We start from the raw sequence: 25,165 nt of genomic DNA, 5'->3' as shown, positions 1-25,165 counted from the left end.
GGAGTCCCCTGCTGTCCCTGGCAGTCCAGGATGGTTTCCACAACCACGTGGCAGCACATGCAGGAAAGTGAAATGCGGCCTTTTTGGGGAAACCTGTATTTAAAATAAAATCAAGTGAGGAGTTCTAAGCAGAGTTCGGCCTGTGTATGAAGGCTGTAATTTGGAGGTGTCAGATTCCGCCCCTTCTTTCTCTAGCATGCTCAGCCAGGACTTTGAGTAGTTTTTAGCTCATCGTTTCTGGATAATGTTGATGTAATGATTTATGGATAGTAGATCTCAGTCCATTCAGAAATGATCCTTTCAGTCCTTCTTAATTATCTTAATCCCAAATAAGTGGATGAAGGATTGTCTAAAAGAAAGCAATGTTTGAATGGCCATCTTATTTTACTGTAAAAATTGAGACTCTTGGTGAGGCCCTATGGTCTTGATCAATCAAATCTGACTTCCAGTTTGGATAACACATGGTTCCAAAAGAATGGTGATTATTCACCTGCTAATAATGTAGTGCTGTCCACCTTGAGGCCTGGGGGCACAAGAGCCCGAGCCAGAAATATAAGTGCTAGAGCAACAAGGGACAGAGAAGGGCAGTCTCCACCCAGCAGCCAGTGTGGACCCCAAAAACACAGTTGTAAAGGGGATGCCTTTTAAGTACAGCCCGCACATCTCTTATAGAGTCAGCTCTCAGAAATTAAAGCTTTCTCTCACAATAGGATTTTTTTTCTCATTAGTCACTAGTACTGTCTAAAAATCATCTTCTCTCCAGAATTTCTATTAAAAACCTCAGCCACACCCCCCCAAAAAATTGTCAGGGTTCTGTTCTGAACATGTATGTTTATATCAAATTGTACGAGTAATGCTGTTTTTTGTAGACAAATCAGAAAATGCTGGTAAAGATCAATTTAAAAATTAAAATCACCCAGTATCCCACTGAGAATAATCACCCTTAATATTTTGCTGTATTTCTTTGGGGAATTTTATGCATGTGGATTTTTTAAATAAAAATCACGTTTTACTATTTTACAATCTACCTTTTAGTTTCTATATTTTAGCATCTTTTCATGTTAGTTAATATATTTAGAAGTCATTTTGATACTTTTTTTGGAATAATGATTTTATTCCTTTAATTTTTTAAAATTTATTTTTTAATTACCTTTGGCATACAATAAATGTTTAAAAATTAAAGGAATAAAATCATTATTCCAAAAAAAGTATCAAAATGACTTCTAAATATATAAACTAACATGAAAATTACCTTTGGCATACAATAATATATTTGTTTCAGGTGTACAAAACATAGTGATTAGACATTTATATACCTTACAAAGTGATCACCCAATAAGCCTGTTACTCATCTGACACTGTACATAGTTATTACAATGTTATTGACTATATTCCCTATGCTGTACTTTATATCCCTGTGACTTTTTTTTTTCCCCAGTTACAGTTGACAGTCAGTATTATTTTGTATTAGTTTCAGGTGATTGTATTCCTTTTTTGAAAAAGGGTAAACTGTTTTTGTTTTTAAGTCAGTCACTATGAAGAAAGAACTTTAAAAATTCACTTAGAGTCCCACCCTGAAAATCAGCTGTCATCAGCATTTGGTGAACATCATTCCAGATGCATGGAGAAAAAGACTGCTTAACTTATTATGTGATTCTATACAAATATTGTATATACTTATTTAACTTAATTTCATTTGAAATAAGAAGTAGTAGAAAGAAATTAGGGAAACACTGAAAAAAAGTCGTTGAATTTCAGACAGAATTTATTCACAAAGGAAATTAGTTTCAGATAGCCCCTCCTATAACTAAAAGTGGAAGATTATTTAAAAAAATCATAATTTTGGAATCTTTAGTTTTAAAAAACCGTATATTTAATGTAGGCCTCAACTATTTACTCACTGCTATGAAAGATAGGAAATTAGAAACCATTTATGTCCTACTTCTCCTTCACCCACCTTTCAATATGTGGAGATTATAGTATTATTTTTATGTTGTCAAGATGAATAATATTCACAGTGTGTTCTGTAAACATAAATTCCACAATTTAATTTTAGTTGTAGGCTTAATTGATACAGGATTTACTGTGAGCTCTTTTCTCCAGTTGACTGAATTTAAACATCTGTAGTTCTATTTTTATTATTTAAAGAATGGTCAGTGAGTACTATATTCCCTGCTTTTTGTCTGTTGTGGGTCTCTCTGTTGAGTTCCCTCCTTACTTTGTAGACATGGCTCTAGTATCATCTGGCATAGACGATTACTCTGGAGAACACTGAGGACAATAAGATTTTTCCCCCTTGACCCTGGCTTGGTTTTTCTGCCTAGAGCTGTGCTATATAATTTAAAAGAAGAAATGAAACAGATTATTTCAAACAGAGCAATATTACCTAAACATTGGTGTTTTTTCTAAGAAATCTACCTGAGCATATTCACATTTTTAGACATGGAAACTCACTGTTAAAAAAGGAAGGGAGGGAGGGAGGGAGAGAGAGAGGGAACTCGACCACTTTCTTTTTTTTTTTTAAAGATTTTATTGGGAAATTAGGGGAGGGGAACAGTGCTGGGGAATCGGGGGAAAGGGAACAGACAAGTTGCTGTTGTTTTGTTCTTCAGTCTAGTTGTGGAGGACGTTGCTTCACTGGCCCAAGTTGGCACCATCATTGCGCTCTTCCCGGGTGAGGCAGATCAGTCGCTGGCCTCTGGACGGCCGCTCACGGAGGCTGCTGGCCGCTCACGCTGGCTGCTGGCTACATACCGTAGCCCATGGCAACCCACTGCAGCAGGGACTGCAGCCCACGCCGTCACCGGCGACTCACGGCAGCTCAGCTCCAGGTTGAGCTGTTGTTCAGCATCTTAGCTGTAGAGGGCAGTGTCACTGGCCCTCACATGTGGAATCCGAACCGGGGCCCACTGGCATCCCAAGCCAGTTCTTAACCATCGCGCCACTCGGCCGGCCCTCGACCACTTTCTTATTCCTCCTAATTTTGAGAGCTTGATAAAGTAGTGTGATCATGGAACGCTTGAAAGAATATTGGGTTTTCTTGGAGTTTAGTAGAAAGAGCTTTGACAAATCCAGGGTACCTCTAATTATTGGAATCATGAAATGAGGGTATCTGGAGGGAAATATAGGAAAGGGTGTTCAGGCCTAATTTACTCCACCTAATGGCTTCCATCCAATCCTATATCTTCAACTATAGTTCCCCAAATATAACTGCTTAGATTGGTTATTTTGGCCATAAGTTTATTATATTGAATGTTCAGATCTCCGACTTTTTTTTTTCTTTTTTTTAATATCTTTAAATCATCTTACTAGGAATCCTATTTTGCAATCACTTTTGGAAACCTTCCCACTATACCAATAACCTAGAATTATTATCTACAGCTCCTTTATCTAAAATACATAAACCAAGTAACTTTGGTTTGTGTCTCTATTATTATTGTATCATTATGATGCAGGCATCCTGGAGTCAACTTTACTGGGTTAAATCTTGACTCTGCCATTTATAAGCTTGAGTGGCCTTGGGCAAGTTATTTTGCAATCTGTACCTACCTCCTATGGTTGTTGTAAAGATTAAATGCATACTCTATATAAAGTGCTTAGACCTGTGCCTGCCTCGCACACAAGAGTGCTCAAAGATAGCCTCTTTTCTATCTTTACTATATGTGGTTATATGTAATTTTATACTATATAAAATTTTTCTCTACTTGGGTTCCAAATGACACTGTAAAAGTTGCATTCCTATCCCATTTCTTTAAACCATTAGATTTAAAGTATTAGATTTCATCTCCTCATTAGTCACTTCTAGTCTGAAGAGTGAGTAAACATGTTCTTTGTTTTTGCTTTTGGTGGAGTTGAACAACTGAAAAAAGAGCTACATCATCCAGTAATGTAGTATCTTGCTAATCAGAAATTAAAAACTCAACCAATACCATGACAGAACTTGCCTATGTCGTTCTCTTAAAACTGTCAATTCAAGGACCTGAAAGTATTGGGTTGTCGGAAAAGTCATGACGTATTTTTTCTATGTTTTTCATTGCAAAAATGTGTCATGACTTTTCCAACAACCCAATACGTCTTCCCTATTCTCATCTCCCTAGTCAGGTTTAAAACAAACCAAAAAAAAAAAGCAGATTGGAAGTCGGATGTGGGTTTTTGTCCATTCCAGAGACTGTTCCTTTTTGTTTTGTTTTTTTAATATTTTAATTACCATTGCCATACAATATTGGTTTCAGGTGTACAACAGTGATTAGACATTCATATAACTTACAAAGTGATCACCCCGATAAGCCAGAGTGTTTTTACTACCAGATGTCACAAGTCATTACCTTTCCAGTACCTGCGGATGTCTCCTGGTCCTGCCAGCATCTAGGCCAGGAATCAGATTGCCTTAGGACATTTTAAACAAATGTGGGCCAGGCTTTGTTCTCAAATTAAGGTTTATAATTCTTTCTAAAACCGACCAGAGCTGCAGAATATGGTGCACTGAATTTGGCTGGTGATGTACATCTCCAGTGTCCTGTTAAAAAAAAAAAGGTGGAGTCATCGTGTATTTAAAAACTTACGTGCCAAAAGCCAGCCAAGCCATGGAATCTCAATTTTAGTTGGCCTAAAGGTATAAAATTATATCTGCTAAAAATCACAAACTTTAAAAATAAACAAATGAATCATAAAGCAGTATACCATGTTTAACACTTCATAATGGACGTCATAATTAATCTCTCAATAGCCAATGTTTCCGAGAAGTGGTTATAAATTACAGGGGAGCAAAATGAGAAAGTGGGAGATTTTATAACTGAGCTCCTTCCATCAGCGCTCACCTGCTACACACTTAAGGGCTAAGCAGAAATCTCCAGCTGTTCTCACTGTTTCAGCAGGTACAAATGCATAGCTGTAGTATGACACCAAGTCATTAAGTGCAACTATTATTACTTGTTTATTTTGTGTTTTCACACTGAGGATTCCGACACTCAATCTCAAAATGATAGTGTTTACTGGTACCCAATACCTAAGCTCTAAATGTGTTATTAAATATTTTAAAATATGTAATGTTTGTATGTTAAAAAAAAAACACCATTTGCCATGTGGTTTTCATTTTATCAGACTAGGAATTTTGGAAACTGTCTTTGCTTAGATGTTGGAAGAAAATGTTTTTTCTACAACAGCCAAGTCTCTCATACTTTAAGTATTGGATCAGCTTCTCCTTATGTGGAGCCTATTTCTACAAAAGAAAGAGTGGCAACTGTACAATTTACATAAAACATTGCAATTTGCCTTATTGAGCAAATTGCCTGCTTAGCAATAGAATGCAGGATTAAAAATAGGTGTGTCTGACCAGATGCACTGCCTAAAGAGGAAACGGAGCTTGCTGGCGTCCTTGCTTTTCACAGCCACTGTTATATCACGTAAGAGGTATTTGCAGAAAAACTTCTCAATTCCCAATTTTTCTCCAGCCTGAGCATCTGAGGAATTGGAAACTAAACTTTACGCCCAGGATGTACACTTACCTTTTCAAGAATGGTTTCATGTCTATACATGGCCAAGGGCAGAGTTATGAACCACATAACCTTAGAAAGCAATGAGAAGTTTTTACCAACACACCCCGGGGAATTGTCTGTCATTAATCTAAAGTGGCTGGGTCCCAACCCACTAGTTGTTTATTTCTGATCCAAACAGATACGGAAAGCATAAATATTCGGAACCAACTAAGGGAGACGCCTTAGGGAATTGAATCCCCAAGGGAGAGACATGCTACTACTATTCCTCAGGGAAAGTCTGGCTTGGGAGATGATACTTAAAGATATAAAATAAATAAAGAGCAGCACACAACTGTGTATAATTTGCTGTTCAGTTGTGTAGCGCGTGCTGGAAATGCTACTTGGAGGCAAGAACGAGAAGTATATATGGCACCTTCCCTGCAGGCCTGCCCTTATCTGAGCAGTGCCTTCGTGTGTGTGGACACAGTGTGCCTGGCCAGCAGCACGTGACACGGTTTCAGTGCCCACTGTCCCCTTGGCTTAGGGCCTGGTGCAGTGAGGAACATCACCGCTGGAGGATGTGCTCACTGAGATGCCTCCCCTGGGGCGTCACACATCTAAGTGTGGGGCTGGACATGTGAAGAGCTCCTGGAAGGATCTGTGTATTTCCCCAGTGCGTGCATCTGAATCACACCTTGCTTTGTCTTCATTCTTCTCCAGGGTTTTTTCCTTTTATTATTTGCCTTCATAATTTTTTCTCTAACGATTTGCATCACTGTATATTCTAAAGTGCCTATCACAGGGCTGTGCACAAAGGAGGTGCTCAGATAATAAATTGAATAAAATACTTCACTCATCATACCTTATAAATGATGGGAGGAATAATGTCAAAGGAAAAGTCGTCTGGAAAGACTGGGAAATAACGCATTCTGTTATCCTTAACCAGAAGGGGGACAGGTGATACCTGTTAGCATAGCCTTGGATATTCCCAAGATCATGTTTTCGGGGGTTTCCTGGGTGCTTTTCTAAATATGCATTTTAATATTAACGTTGTGGGTGCTGTGGGTACTCACCTACCCAGATGCCATATTTTGTTACTGTATAACGTGGACTCCAGGCACCTCCTCTTCCAGGTCCAACATACCCATTTCTTTCCACCGCCTAGTGCTGTACCTCAGTGCAGTACATACATACAGCTCTGCAGAGCTGGGTGTCTAGTCTGGATCATAACTTTCAAACCATATAATACTGTGAATAACTGGAAGAAGAGCTTTGCTATTTGACATCTGGGTTTGAGGAAAAAAAAAAAATGTCCTGAAGCTCCTGTCCATGATGAATCAGCAAGCAGGGTGCAAAAGACAGTAAAATGAGTAGTGATGGAGACACTGCATGGAGAACAAACAAAGCATGAAATTTTTGTCTTAACAAAATTCAGATTTTCGTGCCCCATATTGAAAAATAGAAAAGCAGTGGAAGGGGCGAAGGAGATGGGGGTAAGTGCTCTAAATGCTTCCTGGGTGTGAAATGGGTTTAAATCTCTGCAAAGGACGTCTTTGACCTACATGTGCTATATCCTCAGTTACCCAGAGCAGAGGCACCTCAGGTGAGAGAAGCACGTGATCCGGAGCCAGTGGAAGATTCTTCAGCTATAATAGTTAATGCATTCTGAAAGGCGAGCTGGCGAGGGCTGTTGCGTACAACTAGTTTAGGCCACAGGAGACCCTGGCACTGCGAGGAAACCAAAGGGGAGTTATATGAATGCGTAAAAATGTTCGTGAATACTTATTGCCTGTAGTTGATCCATCTCCTTAAAGATTTGCTTTTCAGGATGTTTCACAAAAGCGGCAGCAGTGTTTCTGTGATCACCTGAGATGTAATCTCTATATAATAGTTTCCATTATATCACATGGGCATTTTAACAGGCACAATAATATGAAGATCAAGATATTTAGTGATTCTAACAACTAAACCAAATATTAATACATGGAGTGTGAAACAGATAAATCTAACAGATTGAAAGTAGGTGTCTTCTGGGGCTCAGAACACTGTCATGTAGTTTTCCACTGTACTATATTTAACAGAGGCTTTTTATAATGCAGCGATACTAATTAATAATTTTTCCACTTCCCAGTGGCTGACCATTGTAGATATTATATCAGCCGAACAACAATATCAGTTATAAGAATGGTGTTTTTATGTTGTATTAGTGAAGTGGATCCTACTGCTGTACTTCTGAGATGGTACAGTTTTTTCACCAAAAAATAATTGGTTTTTGTCAGCAGCATCTGTTGATCACCCATCATATGCAACCATAGTATGAGACACTGGAAAAATAAAAATACGAAGCACAATTTCTTCCCAGATTCATGGAACTGGTGAAATGTTGACTTGCCTGCAAAAGCAACTCTGCTTGATCTCTATACCAATTTTAGTAGAGTTCCAGAGGTTTCTTCATGGCTCACTCTCTAGGACAGAATTCCTAATTTTTCCTCACCTCCCTCTTGTATGCTACTAACCCGACAGGTAACCAGTAGCTACAGTATCCGGTGCAAACTTCCTCATTTCCTCACAGCAAATCTCTGATTTTGGAGGGGCTGACTGAATAAACAATATGGGCCAAAGTTTTTTTATCATGTACCCCATTAATACAGATTATTTTGGCTTTTATTGAAATTATATTTGATAAAATTTTGAGTCCTTGTCATATAAAACATATTAATGTTTTTTAAAATTTTTTTGATTAATTCTATGTGACAGTGATTCGGTGGTCTAGTTCTAAGTTCAGTTTAATTCAGTTCTTATTTTTAATGTCTCAGAAATAAAATGATATCACACAAGATATGGAGCTGTAAATGGAAGGATCATTGTTGTGCCTGCTAAATGGTAGTGCTCGTTTTTAATCCCATTCACCAATTAGGCAAAGGTTTTTAATTGAAATTTTGCTAGTAAATTTCCATCTTCACCGATATCCGCCAGCTGTTCTTTCGGACTAATTGAAAGGTGTTACATTATTCATCTTTAACAAATGGGTTAAAAACCCCACTGAAACTCTCTCTTTAAAATATTTTTTCCAAGTTTTTCAAGTTCATACATACGATAATTTCCCCCCATCCCCAGGGTCACACCTTACATCGGTTTTGACAGTAAAATCCCTTCACAATAGAAACATTGCCAAATACCCATTTTTAAAATGCCCCTTTCACAGCCCAAGTTGCCTAGCAATTTCTCTCTCTCTGTTGTTAAAGGTGCTCTTTGGCCTTGAAGATATAGATTAAATATGTTTATTTTTATTAAAATATCAGCCAAATAGGCTGATCCTTCACCCCCTTGTGACCAAAAAAAAAAAAAAAAAAGGTCACATTTGAAACACGTGCCATTTTGTAAAAGAAAAATGTGCAACTTATATACAATTCTTGTAAGTGGTTTGCCATCCCATAACTAGGAGACCTTGCATGGCTCAAAATATTTCCCTGAGTATTCCGTGTCTCCTTCTAAACTGTTACCAACAGTCTACTCTTCAAGATAATTGAATCTGTACATTACAAAGTGGGGACACATTAATGGAGACATGTGAAGTATGTAGCAACACACTGAAAGGGAATGAAGGAGAAGGACCCCTCAGGACTCTTGGATACCACACATGACCGTCCATACATTAAATACAGGTAACACTTACTATCTCCTTTTCAGATTAAACACATGGGTTCTGAAGTTCTTCCTGTACTCCGGGGGTGATTATGTGCCCCCTCCTCTGGAGACCAAGGTCTCCACCAGTGTTTCTCAGCTCTGGCTGTACATTAGACCACCTAGGGAGTGTTAAACCTTGGCCTCTTCCCAGGCCAATTAAATCATAATCTCCAAGGGTGGGACCCAGACGGGTGGGTTTTTAAAGTTCCCAAGGTGATTCTAATGTTCATCCAAGTACCAATACCTAGTACCGCTAAGTAGTACTTAGTACCAGTTAGTACAAGGGTTACATCAGCCCTCCTGCTGTTCTCTGTATCACTCTCTTGGGCCCTCAAGACTGCTGGCAAGCCACCAGCTGCAGCTTTGTCCAGAGGGGCCACAAGCTCCTAGACGGGACCGTTATTGCTGTTGCATGACACGGGGAATGTTATTGTGAACAAAAAATAACACTTTCCTCATCTACAAAACCAAGATAGTAGTTACGTCTGTTCTTGGCCTCTATCCTTTATTTATTGAGCAAAGCAGGGAACATAGCATGGTTTGGGCTTCTCATTGCAAGAAAAACTAATGCTGTTTGAAGAAACCAGGAGTTACAGAATGGCTACCTCAAAAAATGTTGAGTTAGAAGTCTGGGGAGGAGCAGAATCAAAAAGATACATTATCATTAGTGTTGGTGAGAAATTCAATTTTCATTTTATTGCTGCTCTGTTAAGCAGTCCTAAGCCATCAGATAAGAATAATAACTTGAATAAAATTAACACATCTTCCTAGATATTACTTATAGGCCGAATTTGTATTTAGCCCTTACCTACCATTTATAACACGGTACCAGTGTTAAAATTTTTTTAAATTATAATATTAATAGCCACTGCCCCAAGTTCCTTGAGTGATCCCAGCAGCCCTGGTCCTATCCTGAGACGTTCCTGGCCTCTTTGAGGTCCTCCAGGTAAAAAGTTGATGTGAAGCATGGCAAAAAATGTCCAGAGCCTGCTCTGTCCTGTTTGGCGAGTGCCCATGCTATACCACTGGTTAAATAATTTTACGCCAGCTTGTTTGAATGTTTGAGTGTGTAATCATTAGGGTAAGGCATTTTAACTATTCTCTAATCCAATAACCCCGTTACAGAAGTCAACACTAACCTGTAAAGGCTAAGAGACTAGTCCACAATCACACTATAGGCCCAGCCAGGCCTCCCACCTTCCTGGACTGCTGCTTTCTGTGTCCAGTGCTGGTCATTATTCCTTCTTAGCCTCAGCCTTGTTAGATCGTATTTCTGGACAGATGTATCAGGAAGGAAGAGAATTCAGTTCCATCATAGAAATACTGTATTTCCCCATGTATAAGACGCACCCTTTTACAAAAAATTTGGGGTCTTAAAACTGGGTGCGTCTTATACAGGGGTTGTAGTTTTTTTCTTGCATTTCCCGCTTTTTCGCGCTTCTTGTCTTTGCGCTCATTGTTTCACACTTGTTACCAGTATATTACAGTAGGTTACGATTGGCCACATTTTGCCCAGAAATGGCTCAGAAAAGATTTTCGTTCAGTGCTGAATTCAAGTTAAAAGTGATCCAGTTTGCAAAAGTGAATGGAAATCATGCTGCTGAACGTAAGTTTGGTCCTCCTCCAACTGAGAAAAATCAGAGACTGGCTATGGGAAGAAGAAACCCTACTGAAAACGCCACGGCAGAAGAAGGCCATGGCAAGTCAGCAAAATGGCCACATTTAGAGAGGGAATTGAAGAATGGATTGAGGAGCAAAGGGCAATTGGAATGCCTGTGTCCACAAAGATGGTTCAGCATGAGGCAAGATGAATTACTGATGAAAAAGAAGTTAATAAAACTTGAGTTCAATAACTTTATGTAATACATTTTTTTTTCATTTTTCTTTTTAAGATTTTATTGGGGAATTGGGGGAGGGGAACAGCACTGGGGAATTGGGCGAAGGGGAACAGACAAGTTGCTGTTATGTTGTTCTTCCATCTAGTTGTGGAGGATGTTGCTTCACTGGCCCAAGCTGGCACCATCATTGCACTCTTCCTGGGTGAGGCAGATCAGTCACCGGCCTCTGGATGGCTGCTCACCAAGGCTGCTGGTCGCTCACGGTAGCTTATAGCAGCTCACTGCCACAGGGGCTGCAGCCTACGCCGTCGCCGGCAACCCACGGCAGCCCAGCTCCAGGTTGAGCTGCTGTTCAGTATCTTAGCTGTGGAGGGCAGTGTCACTGGCCCTCATATGTGGGATTCAAACCGGGGCCCTCTGGCATCCCAAGCCAGTTCTTAACCAACGCGCCACTTGGCCGGCCCTATGTAATACATTTTTTTTTCAAATTTCGGGCCCCCAAATTAAGGTGTGTCTTATACATGGGAGCGTCTTATACATGGGAAATACAGTATTTCTACAATAGCCCGAGCATGGTGCTAGAATATAAGAAACATTAGACAGTCCCTACCCTAAAGTAATGTACAGCATTGTTGGAAATACTCTGTATATAAAGATGGAGCAGTTAAATAGCAGTGCCAGGCAATATATACCTTGTACCCAGTGAATGTTTTCTGAAGACTGTATATGCCCCAAGAAGATAAGAATATTAGGAAAGGCTTAAATGGGAGACTGGATAGGATTCTTGGAAAACTGAGGCCCCACTGTACATCCTTTCTTCACCAGATCTGTAGGTTATTTTTCTAATTAGGTGTGACTGCTCTTTGTGACTAATGATTCCCTTCATAAATGTGCAACTCCTGGGCTACACTTACTGGCTATCCACTCAAGTTGTTTCTGCTTGAAATTTTAAATATATTGCTTAAAGTTTTCCCTTCATAACCAAAATTTTTTTTTAATCTCTGGATAATTTATCCTTCTTAAGTCTGATAATAATGAATTGGAAAAGAGAAGAGCATTTTCATAGAATGGTAATTAACCCAGATAAATGACTCTGAAATTTCTATCTACATGTGCGCCAGTGCTTTTAACCTCATTCCAGCATACCAACCCTCTCTTTACCACCCCTTCTTTTTGTTTTTTCTGTCCTCAATCCTCTGCCTTAGATAAAAAGAGATAAATTTCTTCCTTTAACTCATATTTTCCTAGCAAGAGATCTTTTTACAAAAAAAATATTAAAGCTCTAGAAAGGTTGATATTTCCTATCAGCAAGTAAAGGGAATTTTAAAATATATGTAGATGGTACCCATAGAACCTGGAGAGTCATCTTGTACTATCCCCAAGCGCAGCAGAGGTCAATGAAAGGTTATCTTTCTTCTGAGAGGAAGTTTCTATATATGTTCCTTGGAGTGAAGATCAGAATGTTATCAGAGATGGGCTGTAGCTCAGATAGCACAGTAAAAAGGAAGTGGGAGCTAAATTTAGAACTTACATGAATCCTTTTCTAAAATAGATATATAGCTAAGAACACATAAAAGGAAATATGCATTTTTATCTTCCTGAAAAAGTAATGTAATTTTCTAAGTCCTTTTGAGGTATATAGGGATGGATTTGGTTTAGTTTAATTTCATGACCCAGGCTACATCACCAATCACTTTAGCTTTTCATGGGAAGCTCATCATAATTTAAGGGGAAGACATAATTTATATATGTCTGAATATATAACCCCTAGTAAAATCTTCATATGCATCTATTTGGGTGTCTTAGAAATGGTTTTAGAAATGATCTTTGCACCTTTGAAAATGACATTGAAATGAATGCAGTATAATGAGATTTGGGCTTTCCTGTAGAGAAAAGAAAAGCTTTTATATGTTACTTAAAGTCAGCATGCTTCTGGTTGAAAAACCATTGGAACCGTCAAATAATCGTGAGTGGTCACTATAATTATTGTACATCACCCATAATTTAAGAGTTTAAAACAGTATCTCCTTAAGATATAAAACTAATAGTGCTATTTAACATGTTGGGAGGATCATAGAAATTATTTTATATTTTTGGAATAGGTTTTCAAAAGTTGAAACCCCCAAAAGAGTTGGCTCATTGAATATAAGAAGAGGGCTAGGCGAGGATGTTTCACCATCATTCCCCTTGGACCACACCTCAAGCACAAACTAAAGGTTGCTTCTGTTTACTGAACCACTAGTGTGTGCTTGTTACTCTGCTGTTTTATATATAGTATTACATTTAAGCTTTATAACAATGCTGTGATGAAGGTATTCATTACCTCTTTTTAGGGCTAAAGAAATTGAGGCTTGGAGAGGCCCAAAGCAAGTTAATGGGAGCATAGTTGAATCTCAGCATTTGCCTGCAAAGCCACAGCCTTAGCTGCTGTGCATTATACCTTGAGATAGTCATTACCTAACAACCCAGACCATGTAGAACCATTGGTACCTCATGCACGCTCTGGTCCCCTTGGTTTGACTGGGGTGGATTGCAACTCAAAACACAAGCATTCGAAGTTCAGTGTAACCTCAGCTCTAAGACATAAATTAAGGGGCTGAAGGAGCCAGCATTAGAAGACCCCAGGTGCATATTATTTTTTAATGGATCCTGACCAGGAAGCTGAGAAAATGTCCACGGGTGGGAGTCAGATTCCAGGGAATTTTCAGGTCCTCTTATGCAGAATGCACAAGCCTCCTTATCACACAAAGAACAGGAGAATTACGCAAACTACAGATAGTTGGGTGGGGTGTGGAGTGCAAAATTGGATTCCTTCAGGGCCAGGCAGGTAATGTGAAGCCAGCTGGGTCCTATTCTTTGACGCATGTAGTACGTCCATATGTTAGTTAGTTAGTTAGTTAGTTAGTTAGTTAGTTAGTTAGTTAGTTAGTTTTGGCATTATAGGGCATAGAATATTCTTCATTTCCATAAAGAAATAGGCTCTCTCCTATTATTATTTGTTCTCTTGGAATATTGGAAGGGTTGCTGGATTTTTCATTTCTCAAGAGAAGTAGTAAATCGGTTTGTTTGTCTGTCTGTTTGTTTAGTGGGAAAGCTCTCAGTTTTAGATGTTGTTAGTACTGGACCAAGTAGGTCTGTAGACCAGCCACCAGCTCCCTTCTATGCTTCTTGATTCCTCCATCCCATGCCTGCCCCAGACATAGGTTGATCCTAAGTCCTGGTTTGCCCAAGACACTTGTGACTTACACCTGTTGTCTTAGCATCCCACCAGTTTAGCATTGGCTCCACTTTTCCATTTTTTAATGAAGCATTCTTATTAATAGCTGCACCAAAAAAAAAAAAACCAGGATGGATTTGATAGACTTTCATTTTGTATTTCCATATTCTGCTCATGCAGTTGTACATATTTCTCACTTTGATACTTGGTTAAATCTGCAAAGATGTTCCAATTCTTTTCCAAAACCTTCCCAAATACAGTGAAACTGTATCTCCCTTTCAGATAGTAAGTATATGGGCACTCACAGCTAATACGGAGTAAGCTCAGACAAGAGTGACTGGCGACAGTGAACTCATTTTAGCCTCTAGGGTGGTGCTGTCTTTACCACCTAGTTGTGGTGGTTAGCCAGTCCTACTGAGCTCTGGTCTGTAGGCTGTGAGGCCCGCTAAAACATCAGCCCATCGTTGAGCAGGACCAACAGGAAATTATGTTAGGTGTATGTGGAAAATCAACACTGAGCAGTCTTGCCATGGTGGTCTGAGAGCTTTTGCTTCAATGGCTTTGTCATTTATCATTTGGCACAAATCTATTGCTATTCGTTTTATTATTTGATCATGCTTTTATTTTGCAATAAATCCTTTTAGCTGTAACAAGCTTTTAAAAACCCTGAAAGTGCATGCTTAACAAAAAATTAAATATTGAATTTTTGTTTCTCAAGAAAGTCAATGATAATGTGTAACTTATACAAAACAATTTGTCGATATTTAGTATCCACCATGTAGCCATAGTGATATTAACAGCCACACACAATTCAAAGAACACAGATCTGCTGAAAAACTATGGGCATCTACTTCAAAGGTTAGCTGTTATTTTTCAGAAGATTGTGCCCAAAGATGACATTTTAGCATGGGCAGCTGCAAAAAACTACATTTTTATATCACTTTGTGAAGCATGACTTTTCATTTAGATCTACTGACTTTCTAAGTTAAATGAACTCATTTTTACTCCAAGTTTTCTTATACATGTACAGAATGAAGCAGTAGCTGTTAATCTGTTAACTCCCTTAGCAGAAGAAAATCTTTATACACAATTGAGGGTTTGATTCTCCACCTACCCCTCTTTAATTCATGGAATCAAAGTGAAGCTTTTGAAAGTTCATTCTGGTAAACTATCATTATTTGGAAAACTATGATAAATGCATTTGCTCCTTTAAAAATGTTGAAAATAAAAGTATTTTGTGATAATGATATGAATATAGTTCTTGATGGTGCATGGTGCCATGGTAAATAAACATTTATTAAATTTAGAAGGCTATGGGGCAGTAATGTACTTGGAATTAGTTATAACTCACCTATAAGTCAGAATTGTATCCAAACAAGCTGTGATAATCATTTTGTATAAGTTTAGATGAGTTTTGTCATCTAAAAGTATTTGTGAAAGAATAATATTATGAACTGATACATAAATATAGTTCCTATGAAGATATTTGAACTGAAATATTTACATATTTGCATTTGAAAAAATAATGGAGTAAAGAATAACTTCCATTTAGCAGAATTTGTTCTGGGCTTCATAGGCATTTCAGCCCCTAAAACAGAGGATATTTCTGAATTAAAAAATTAAGGTCTATAGAAAAGGACCCAATTGAAAATGTTAACAATTTCAAATTTATTAACTAAAACAGTTACACAATTTTGAAGAATATTGCAGGCATTTTTTATGAAATAGTTAAATATATAATATGTCCATATTGGAAAAAATATAGTCTTCTGAAAAAAATGTAATCTTCATGATAGGATCAGATATCGCCAACAACATGACTACACTACATAAATGTACCAAGAAAAATTCTTCTCATTTTTTTTTTTATTTTAATCTATACAGATATATGGAAGTTTTACTTTTTAGGAAGAATTTTATATTTAAGAACATTTTAATCATATGAATGTAATAAAACTGATTTGTTGGTCAATAAATATTTCAAAGATATATAACTAACTATTTTTAGTAACTAACCATTTTCATACTCAAAAGTGTTGTCTGTAGACAATAAACTATATCACCATATTCCCACTAGAAAGTTCCAAGTTTCTCAACATTGGTCCAAGTAACTTTTTACAATGGATTCTTATCTGTAAACTTCCTGAAATTTGAGTCCTTTCTCAAAGTGACAAATTATATTAATATAACTTATTTACAACCACCACCACCCCCAATTGTTGTTTAATTTACCAGAAAGAAAAAATGACTAGTGAGATGTGAGTTCTCTTTGTTTCTTGCCCTTGTTGCTGCTTGGATTATGCATGTTTCGTTACTCTTCACAGGATAGATAAGTCGGCACCGTTTCCGTCCTTTTCCTTTTACATTCTTTCTATTGGAGCCATTTCTTGCTCTCTGAATTGAAAGGATATTTAAATAAGTGTTCTCAGAAGCTTCTTTCCCTCCTCAAGATTCTGGGACCCTGAGCCTTTCACTTTCAGTTCTCCCGTACACAGTGTCTGAAGCTGCATTGGTCAGGTTCCACCTCGGATGTCCCAGAAAGGTTACATTCCCTGTGCAGGACTCTGGGATTCCCAGGAGCATCTGGGCCACCCTTCATTAAGGAGCTTGTTCTTTTTATTTTTTTCCAGCTTTATTTGGAAGTCTACCAAGCTGAACAGGGGAATCGTCTTTATCTGGTTTTCCTGTTGTCAAACAAAATAAAATCCCAAACCAGCCCCATCATGCTTCTCTGGTTAATAAGATTGTAGGGGCATAGACATTGCAAAGGGCTCAATGATTAGGTTTTTCTGAGACATAATATCAGGAAATGAACCACATGCAAAAACGTGATCTCACAAAGGAAGATGATGTGAATCCATAAAGCCGGCATTTACCTATAATGCCAGAATTGAGGGAGAAGCAGTTAGTTAGTTGTTTTGTTTGTGTAAAATCAATCCCTACTTGGTTCTTGGGAGTCTCATTTTCTAGTCAGTGTTTTTCAAAATGTGATCCAGGAGAAGATGAGTCTAATCTACTGGCCTGACGGAGAGGAAGCTACCATGATCTAACAAGTGTGAGAAATACAGTGACATCTCTAGCCCTACCCTGTGCTCCTGGATTCCTAGCACCATCACCTTATTAAAGTTTGTGAATTCTGAAGTATAGACATCTGTTTCTAACTTTTTTATAACCATTCTATACATTTATCTCATTTTGACTTTAGAACCCATTTTTCCACTAAGCAGCCCTTAAAACCCCAAGTAAACTAATGTTCTTCAAATATGCTTTGAAGGCAACTGTGCAGGTAAACCAGATTATTTTGAATATTAGTGAATATGCATATCTTTAAAAGTCTCCTCATTTTCTGTCACTGTGAATTTGTATAAATTCTTTGAAAATAAACTTTTTTTGTAGTATTCATTACACACACACACACACACACACACACACACACACACGGTGCCAAAAATATATATACACATTTTAAGAAAGGAAAAAAACTATTAAAATTTTAATGCTCAATATATACCAATAATAGAAGATGAGTACAAGTCATGTATATACATTTTTTGGCACCCCCTCCATATATCCATATATATATTTCCATACTATGATATCACCATCATAATCGTAAAGTTAGTATTATTTCAAATAGTACAAAATTTTATACTGCATCCCAAGATTTTACAGACCTGAGGGGAAGATTCTTTGTGATTAAACCATCAGTCAACAGACTCTTTGGAACTGCTTGGTATATGTTCTACCATTCTGCATCAAGCATCCAGCCTATATGTCATTGGTACTGATCATTATGACATGGCAGGCAAACAAACACGAAGAAGGAAAATGATAAGCAAAGAACTAAATAGAAGAATACATGGAAAATTATACTGGTATAGCTAAAAGAAAGATTGAGTTCTTTAAAAGAGAATATTTTAAACAAAAAAAGGAGTATTTTCGTCACCCAAGAAGAAATCCATTGTTAGAAGAAGCAAATACGCCTATAGTGAAGCAAAGCCAAAGAGAGAAATATGTTTTTCAGCAAATGTTTCTTGGGAAAGGCAATATACCTTATAAACATTAATTGTCTTAGTGAATACCATAATGGATATTAAAAATAAAAATTAATAATGGAAAAACAAATTTAATAATGGGATCATAAATCAATTTGTAAAATCTTAATGAACATAGAATAATATGTGACAGTTTAGTAAACTTGCTTATCTAATATTTTATCTGGAACATCTCATTTAACATAAATTCTCTGCTTTATCAGTGTCTAACGCATTGTCTGGTACATGGTAAATATTTATTGAAATAATAAACATTTATTAATGGTAATTTTGAGATACCACAAGAATTCATAGTAATTATAAATACTTGTTTTAGGTGTTTTACTGACAATTCAATTTTCCCAACAGCCCTACAATATTTTATTTCCCCCATTTGATAGAAGCTGAGGTTCAGGAAGTTTGAGTGATGCACCTGAAGACACAGGTCTGCAATGTGACCGAGTTACGACTGAAGCCTGGTGTGATCTCAAGCTATTGTTCAGTCTTGCTGTTCTCTCCTCTGGCTCTCTGGATTCCTCAGTGAGAGACTGAGAGGGAGGGACATGGGCATTTAGCACAGGAGAAGCAGCAGATCCCTAGCTTTAAAGAATTCCACACACAGGATTCATAAGCTTCATCAGGGACTCTGAATGGCTGTGTCATGTAGTAATTTGTAATTTTGCTGAGCTAAATCATAAGCATGGAGAGGCTGTTCTGTGTGGGTGAATCACTTGCTACATGAACCCAGCCAGCAGCAGCTCAGTGTGACTTTGCTGTTCTTTGTCATTCATGTAGTAATGCTCATAAAAAGATGCATGAACTGTCGCTCTGTATATAATGCACCTTAATGAAGGTCAGCTGTTCAAATTGTGATGAAGTCAGAGACAGTGAAGTGGTCTGAGAGGATAGCTGTTGTCCAAGTTATCTGTAGGAAATTTTATGCTAAGGGATGACTGCAAATGTGAGGACTCAGAGATCCAATATTCAGTATGAGCTTCGGGATGTTATTTCACATTTGAGCAAATTAATGTTTGGGTGACTTGCCCAAGGTCACGAAAGTCAGTAGGTGTGTACACCATGGTTTATGTTTTCTGTGCTGTTTTCCTTCTCTTTTGCTTTTTAAATAACTGGTAGCTTTGTTAGGTTCTGCCTTTAATGCATTCTTGTCTTCTAACCCTCTAATAAGTGCTATTATTAGGACATTTCACAGATTAGGAAACAGAGGTCTAGAGATGTTCAATAGCTTGCCGAAGGTCATGCTGAATTTCTACAGGGTGGAGGTGGTATTTCAACACAGCAGTCTGATCTCAGAGTTCATCCTTTTACTTTGTACTTCTTTTGAGCAGAAAAAGAACAAAACAAAGCCTGGGTTTTGTTTTTGTTTTTTTACAGTTTATTTAGGCATCTGCAGTTTTTTTTCTCTAGAGTCAAATGACAAAATGGAAATAAGGACCAAGGAAAAAAAGAGTGAGACATTGTGAGTCTCAGCTCAGAATTAAAACCAACTCCAACAGTGGTTTGGACTTGTTCTAATTTAGAGGCCCTCTGTGTGTGTTGGGCATTCCTTCAAACCGAGCAGGCCTAATGAGCTGAATATTTGTGTCTAAGAGCTTCAACAAATGTGGAAGTTGCCATTTGGTTTTCTGCTTCTGGAGTGTAGGAACTGGAATAGGTGTGACATTCCAGCCTAAAGCCGCCTGATGTGTTAATGAGTTTTTGAAAAGCTTTCCAAAGTGACTATAAAGATCCTTTTTGTTTCATCTGAAAGCTTGGCCTTCTGTGGGAAGAGAAAAACGCACTATGGTGGGAACGCAGTTCTTCCTTTCCTTTACTCAAGCAACCATGGAAATACCAACACATCTAAGATTTACCTGAATTTTAGGACCACCGAATCACGAAAACAAGACATTATACCACATTGGCACATCCTGTGGTTTCCATGTGGTCTTCCCCTAGAATTCTGCGCGAGTTCCTGAGTGGTAGCTATTTAGTTCTTGCAATGTGCTCTCTATGGCTTGCCATCAGCTTGCTGAGATTTTGGAAAGCTAGCTTTCACCATTAAATATTTCCACGCTAGGTGCTCAATTGTAACTTAAAATGAAGTAGAGTTATATTTTACATGTTGCCTATGTAATTAACCTATATCTGTTTTGATTTTCTAGGCACAATGTTTAAAATAAAAAGGATAGTCAATTGTAATTCACTTGATTTTATAATATTATTAGAAATGAATTTCTTTCCTTTTCATTATAGCTTTTTTCATTAGTAATTGTTTAATTTCACATAATTAGTTGTGATTTTTACCGCTGTTCACATTTGACATTTGGGCAAATAGAAAAGGATCTAATTTTTCTTAACTCTGGCATACTAAAAAATATTCTTTCCACATACAGAATATTATTTACAAAAATAGTGAGAGGAATAAACTTCCATTGGGGATATGTATATAGGTAATTTGAAAATTCTGTGTATATTTGGTAAAATGCTGTCATACTTTTAAATAACTTAGAGAACTTCAGTTGAAAGCTCTTACATAAAGGCAAATTACAGTTGATTTTATTTGAATGTCATTTTCCAAAAGGATGGAATTAAACAACAAAGTGTGGGGGGCAGTAAAAGTGACTTAGAAATTCCGACCTGGGTGAAGGCAAAGTGGTGATCTCTGTGTTTTGAAGGTGATATACTTTCATTGATGCTGGAGGTTATCTGCTGAGTTAATGGTTCATAGCTGATATGGTTCATATTCTAGCTTTCACTGTGCAGGTTAATTTGAATAAATAGTCAGCATGAAACTTCCTCACTGACTGGTTTTTTTCACAGTTAAAGTGCCACGTGTATTTTGTGCAGCGAACCTTTGTTAATCTATTCCTCCTCTTTGGTTAGAAGCATCACACGTATTCATCTCCACCTGCCAGATAAACGCTTATCTTCTCTCTGACACTGGGTTTGACCCACTTTGTCCATACTGAGTTCTACTTGCCCAATCCACACATAGCATGGCTCATGCACAGGCTTAACTGTGCTCTTCCTATAGTGTTAGGCGCCGTTGGAAATAGTGAAGTCTTGTTTCAGAAAATGATATGATGTGTTCCTAGAGGGACAGTGTCAGCACCTTTGTCCTCTGTGCATTGTAGATGTATTTATCACATATTTACAGTCATACAGTTTATGGCTAGATGAGACCTTTGGCAGATAATTTGGTCCAATTGCATCATCTTAATGGACAAGAAAAATGAAGTTATAAAGAGGTAAGATAGTGTCTCCTAAGGAGCCTGGCTATTGTTAGGGGAAAAGCCAGGACTGGAAGTTAGGTACCCTGATTTTCATTTTAATACAATTTCCACTCTTCCTTCCTTGCATTCTTCACACAACAGATATTTACTGAGCATCTACCAGGTGGCAGGCACTCTGCTAGGCTCTGATGCTGCAACATTGAGCCTGTCTTTGAACCTATGCTGTGAGCAGGGAGGAAGATATTAACAAATACCACGCAAATACACAAACCAACTGCTGTGATAAATGCTGTTAAGGATTATGTAGGGCTGTGAGACAGGTAATGGATGGAAGATTTCTTCAAGAAACTGACTTTGATTTGTAGGACTTGGCATTGTATTTATATGTTAAATGCACTTAAATGAGACAGATATTTGTTGTAAGCTCACTCTGTGTTAGGTTCCAAAAGAAATGAGTCAGTAAGCTACAGCCCCGCCTCTCAATGTATAGTCTACAAGAGAGGGGTAAGTCAAGACGTGGTGATTAACATAAAGCAAAACGTGAAAGTTTCATTGTTCAAAGGGCACAAAGATAACATTTCAGGGAAGAGGAGAAAAATCAAGAATAACTTCCTCCTGTAAGAGATGGCACATGATACAGCCCCAGAACAAAAACTAAAGATGGTACAGAAGGAAGAGGGAAAGCATTCCAGATGTAAGTAAAAGCGAGCAGAGATAGACCAAGTTAGGAAATGAGAGTTTTCTGGCAATAGAAAGTAGTCTCATTTTTTACAGGTGCAAGCTCTCAGTGGAAAGTTACAACAATACACTGTTGAGAATGTTGTCTTTATTTAAATACCCTATAATCAATTGAATTTAAGGATGGAAATGCAAAAATCCCCTCTTCTTCCTACTCCTGGAGCATGTAATTCTGTGCTTTGGTTGGTTGCCATCTGTAGGTTCCTCCCATCCCCACCCTCCATGAGAACTATGTCCAATTCCCTAATTGCTATATTACCTAGCATCTCGGTGGGGTCCAGCAAACATTTAATCATAGTAGTGAAAAGGGCCTGGTCTGTTGAAACTGTTTGCTCTGCCATAAGCTAACTTCTCCAGATACAAACAGAACTCGTTTGAAATGACATGGCTGGCCTAGTGTGGTAAGGATCAAATTCATTTTCTAAATACTATCTATGCTAACCTATGTCACCTTGTTGCTTTTACCCACTTCAGAGAAAAGTCTCAACCATGTTTCCCTATGGATAGTATAATAGTTTGTCTAAATATTATTGTAGAAAAGTGCTAAAAATTACTTACTTAAGAGCACGTATTAACCACCGGCAGCTGCCATGTTCTAGGCTCTGCATAGTACGTAGCATCATTGGTCAAGCCTATTAGGGAAGTCAATGGAGAAGACTCTTTTAGAGCAAATGCTCTAAATGAATGGCCTCCAGTCAGACTCAGGCACAGATATGCTTTATTTATCTTTTATAGGATTGCCAAAATTTAAAATTAGGGACATTTCACAGGAAAAAACATCTAGATTTTTGGTTTCCCTTGAAAATTGGAAGACCTGGCAACAGTTGACCTGCATGCCCAATGGCAACAACTGGTTGGAGCTAAATAGCAGCTTCTCTCTTTAATTAGCGAGCACATTTCTCGGCATGTCGCAGTCCTCATCACTCGTTATTGCCCACACCAAGCCTGTTGACTCATTTCCATGGCTCCCTAGCCCTTATGAACATCTTTTAACGACTCCTGCTTTGGGGTGACTGTTGCTTCTGTGGGCGTCTTCTCTTGGGTTCCCCATAGCAATTCTGTGGCTAGCCAGGCAATTGATTATGATCACAACTTGCATCTGTATGGTGCTTTATAGTTTGCAGCGGTTCCGAAACTTCTGTATGCATCAGAATCATCTCGAGAATCTCTTAGAAAAGAGATTGCTGAGTCTCACTCCTAGGGTTTCTGTTCAAAAGGTTTGAGGTAGGATCAGAGGATTTGCATCTCTTTCAAATTTCAGGTGATGCTGCTGATGAGTGGACCACCTTTTGAAAACCACTGACCCTACAGTATTGTAACACAATACCAAGTGACATGAGGCTGGTGGGGCAGTATGTTCCCCACCAGGAATAGCATTTGGAAAGATTAAACAGTTCATCCAGGTCATAAGAAGAAGCAGACTCAGATTCAAAACCCTGTCTTTATAGTATATCCAGCAGGAAACCATCTGTATATCCCCACTTCTGCCCCCAGCTGCCCTTCCAGACCCACGGAATCCTCCAGAGAACCCTATAATACAGATGTGGCCATGGGTACTCTAATTTAGGATTATACCAAGGGTGATCATGTCTCAGGGCACAAAGAGTCAGAACTTGATCCTATTCAGAGGGCAAAGGCAGAAAGGCAGTGGTTGAAACTTGACATTTGACATACCTGCTGGGCAGGATGGAGGCGCCCACACATCTAGTGTCTTGTGCTTGGAGGAGATCCAGTTCAACAGGCCGAAGGCAGAGCAGATGCGTCTAGTACAGTCTTTGGTATCAACACAGAACAGGTGTTATGGAGCCACACGGAGCACAGCATTGGGGATTCATTGGGAGTGAGTGATATTGTTTTCAACCGGTGAGTCTCATGGAGAACTATGATTGAGGTAGGCCCACCTGGATTGGGATTCAGGAACAGGACTGCAGGGATAACAGGGCAGATTGCCTGGATAGGGAGTAGGTATAAAAAGCAACTACAGGGATCTGTTTTCCAAGATTGGAGCCCAGGGTGGAGCTGGGGCTTCTCGATTACTAGATCAGACTGTCAAGGTCAGAGCAGAACTAGCAAGAAAGATGGTTTCTTCAGCCTTATGTTGGACTTCTTGAAACCTTATTCAAGTCAAGGTTAGTCTTAAAGACATGGGGCCCTTTCTATTTATAGGAAGAGAAGGAAGGTAAAGGTTGGAAACCAGACAGGGCCTAACATGGATTAAATTTATTAAAATTCTATCTGCATAAAACTATGAAATAATTAGGTCATCATGTGATCATGATAGCCATTCACTAACCTAGTTCAAAAGTTTGTATTTCTGTACAAAATCAAGACTGTTTGAATAAATTATCAGCCATCTGCCTCCAATTCCAAGGTAATTAGTTATTATATTTGCATATTTATGTGCATGTATAATTTGCATATATATTACATCCATGAAATCTATTTTAATAGGGGTTATTAAGCAATGGTATATTATGGCTAAACTGGGGGTTTGACCATACAACATTTTCATTTCAATCATTTTTTAAACCTTACTTCTTTCCTGCTAAATGTTATATAATGAAATAACAAAGTTCTTTTTCCTTGTTAAAAAATTGAATAGGATCCTCAATCTGATAATGTAGATAAGGCAGATATAAAATCAATATTTTAGAAGTTGGGGTATTTGGGAATGGAGTGGGAATGGTTTCTGTTCAAATTAAATCATTCCTAGTACCTGTTGTTCTAGTAGTTTTACACCTTATCTGAAAAGTGCACTATAGGAACAAGCTTTGATTAGTTGAGGAGTCTGATTGAGTTTTTGCTAAGAAATAATACCCATGGGTTGTGTGTATTATGTGTTTGATTATATAAACTATAAACTGGGATAATTATTCCTGTCTTTTTCCCCTTTAATAATATTAATTGCTTTGGGATTATGATAATCGCCTAAAAACAATTGTAT

General features: G+C 38.1%; 1 protein-coding gene across 1 annotated transcript in view; it reads left to right on the top strand.

Annotated features, from left to right (window-relative positions):
* The window catches only part of LOC109385746 (guanine nucleotide-binding protein G(q) subunit alpha-like), a 287,243-nt gene that overhangs the window by 171,408 nt on the left and 90,670 nt on the right, over nt 1-25,165 (top strand). The window lies entirely within an intron of this gene.

Source organism: Hipposideros armiger, unplaced genomic scaffold, assembly GCF_001890085.2.
Source record: "Hipposideros armiger isolate ML-2016 unplaced genomic scaffold, ASM189008v1 scaffold_124, whole genome shotgun sequence".
Classification (NCBI taxonomy): Eukaryota; Metazoa; Chordata; class Mammalia; order Chiroptera; family Hipposideridae; genus Hipposideros; species Hipposideros armiger.
Note: the sequence above shows the minus strand (reverse complement) of the source record. Positions and strands in the feature narration are given on the sequence as shown.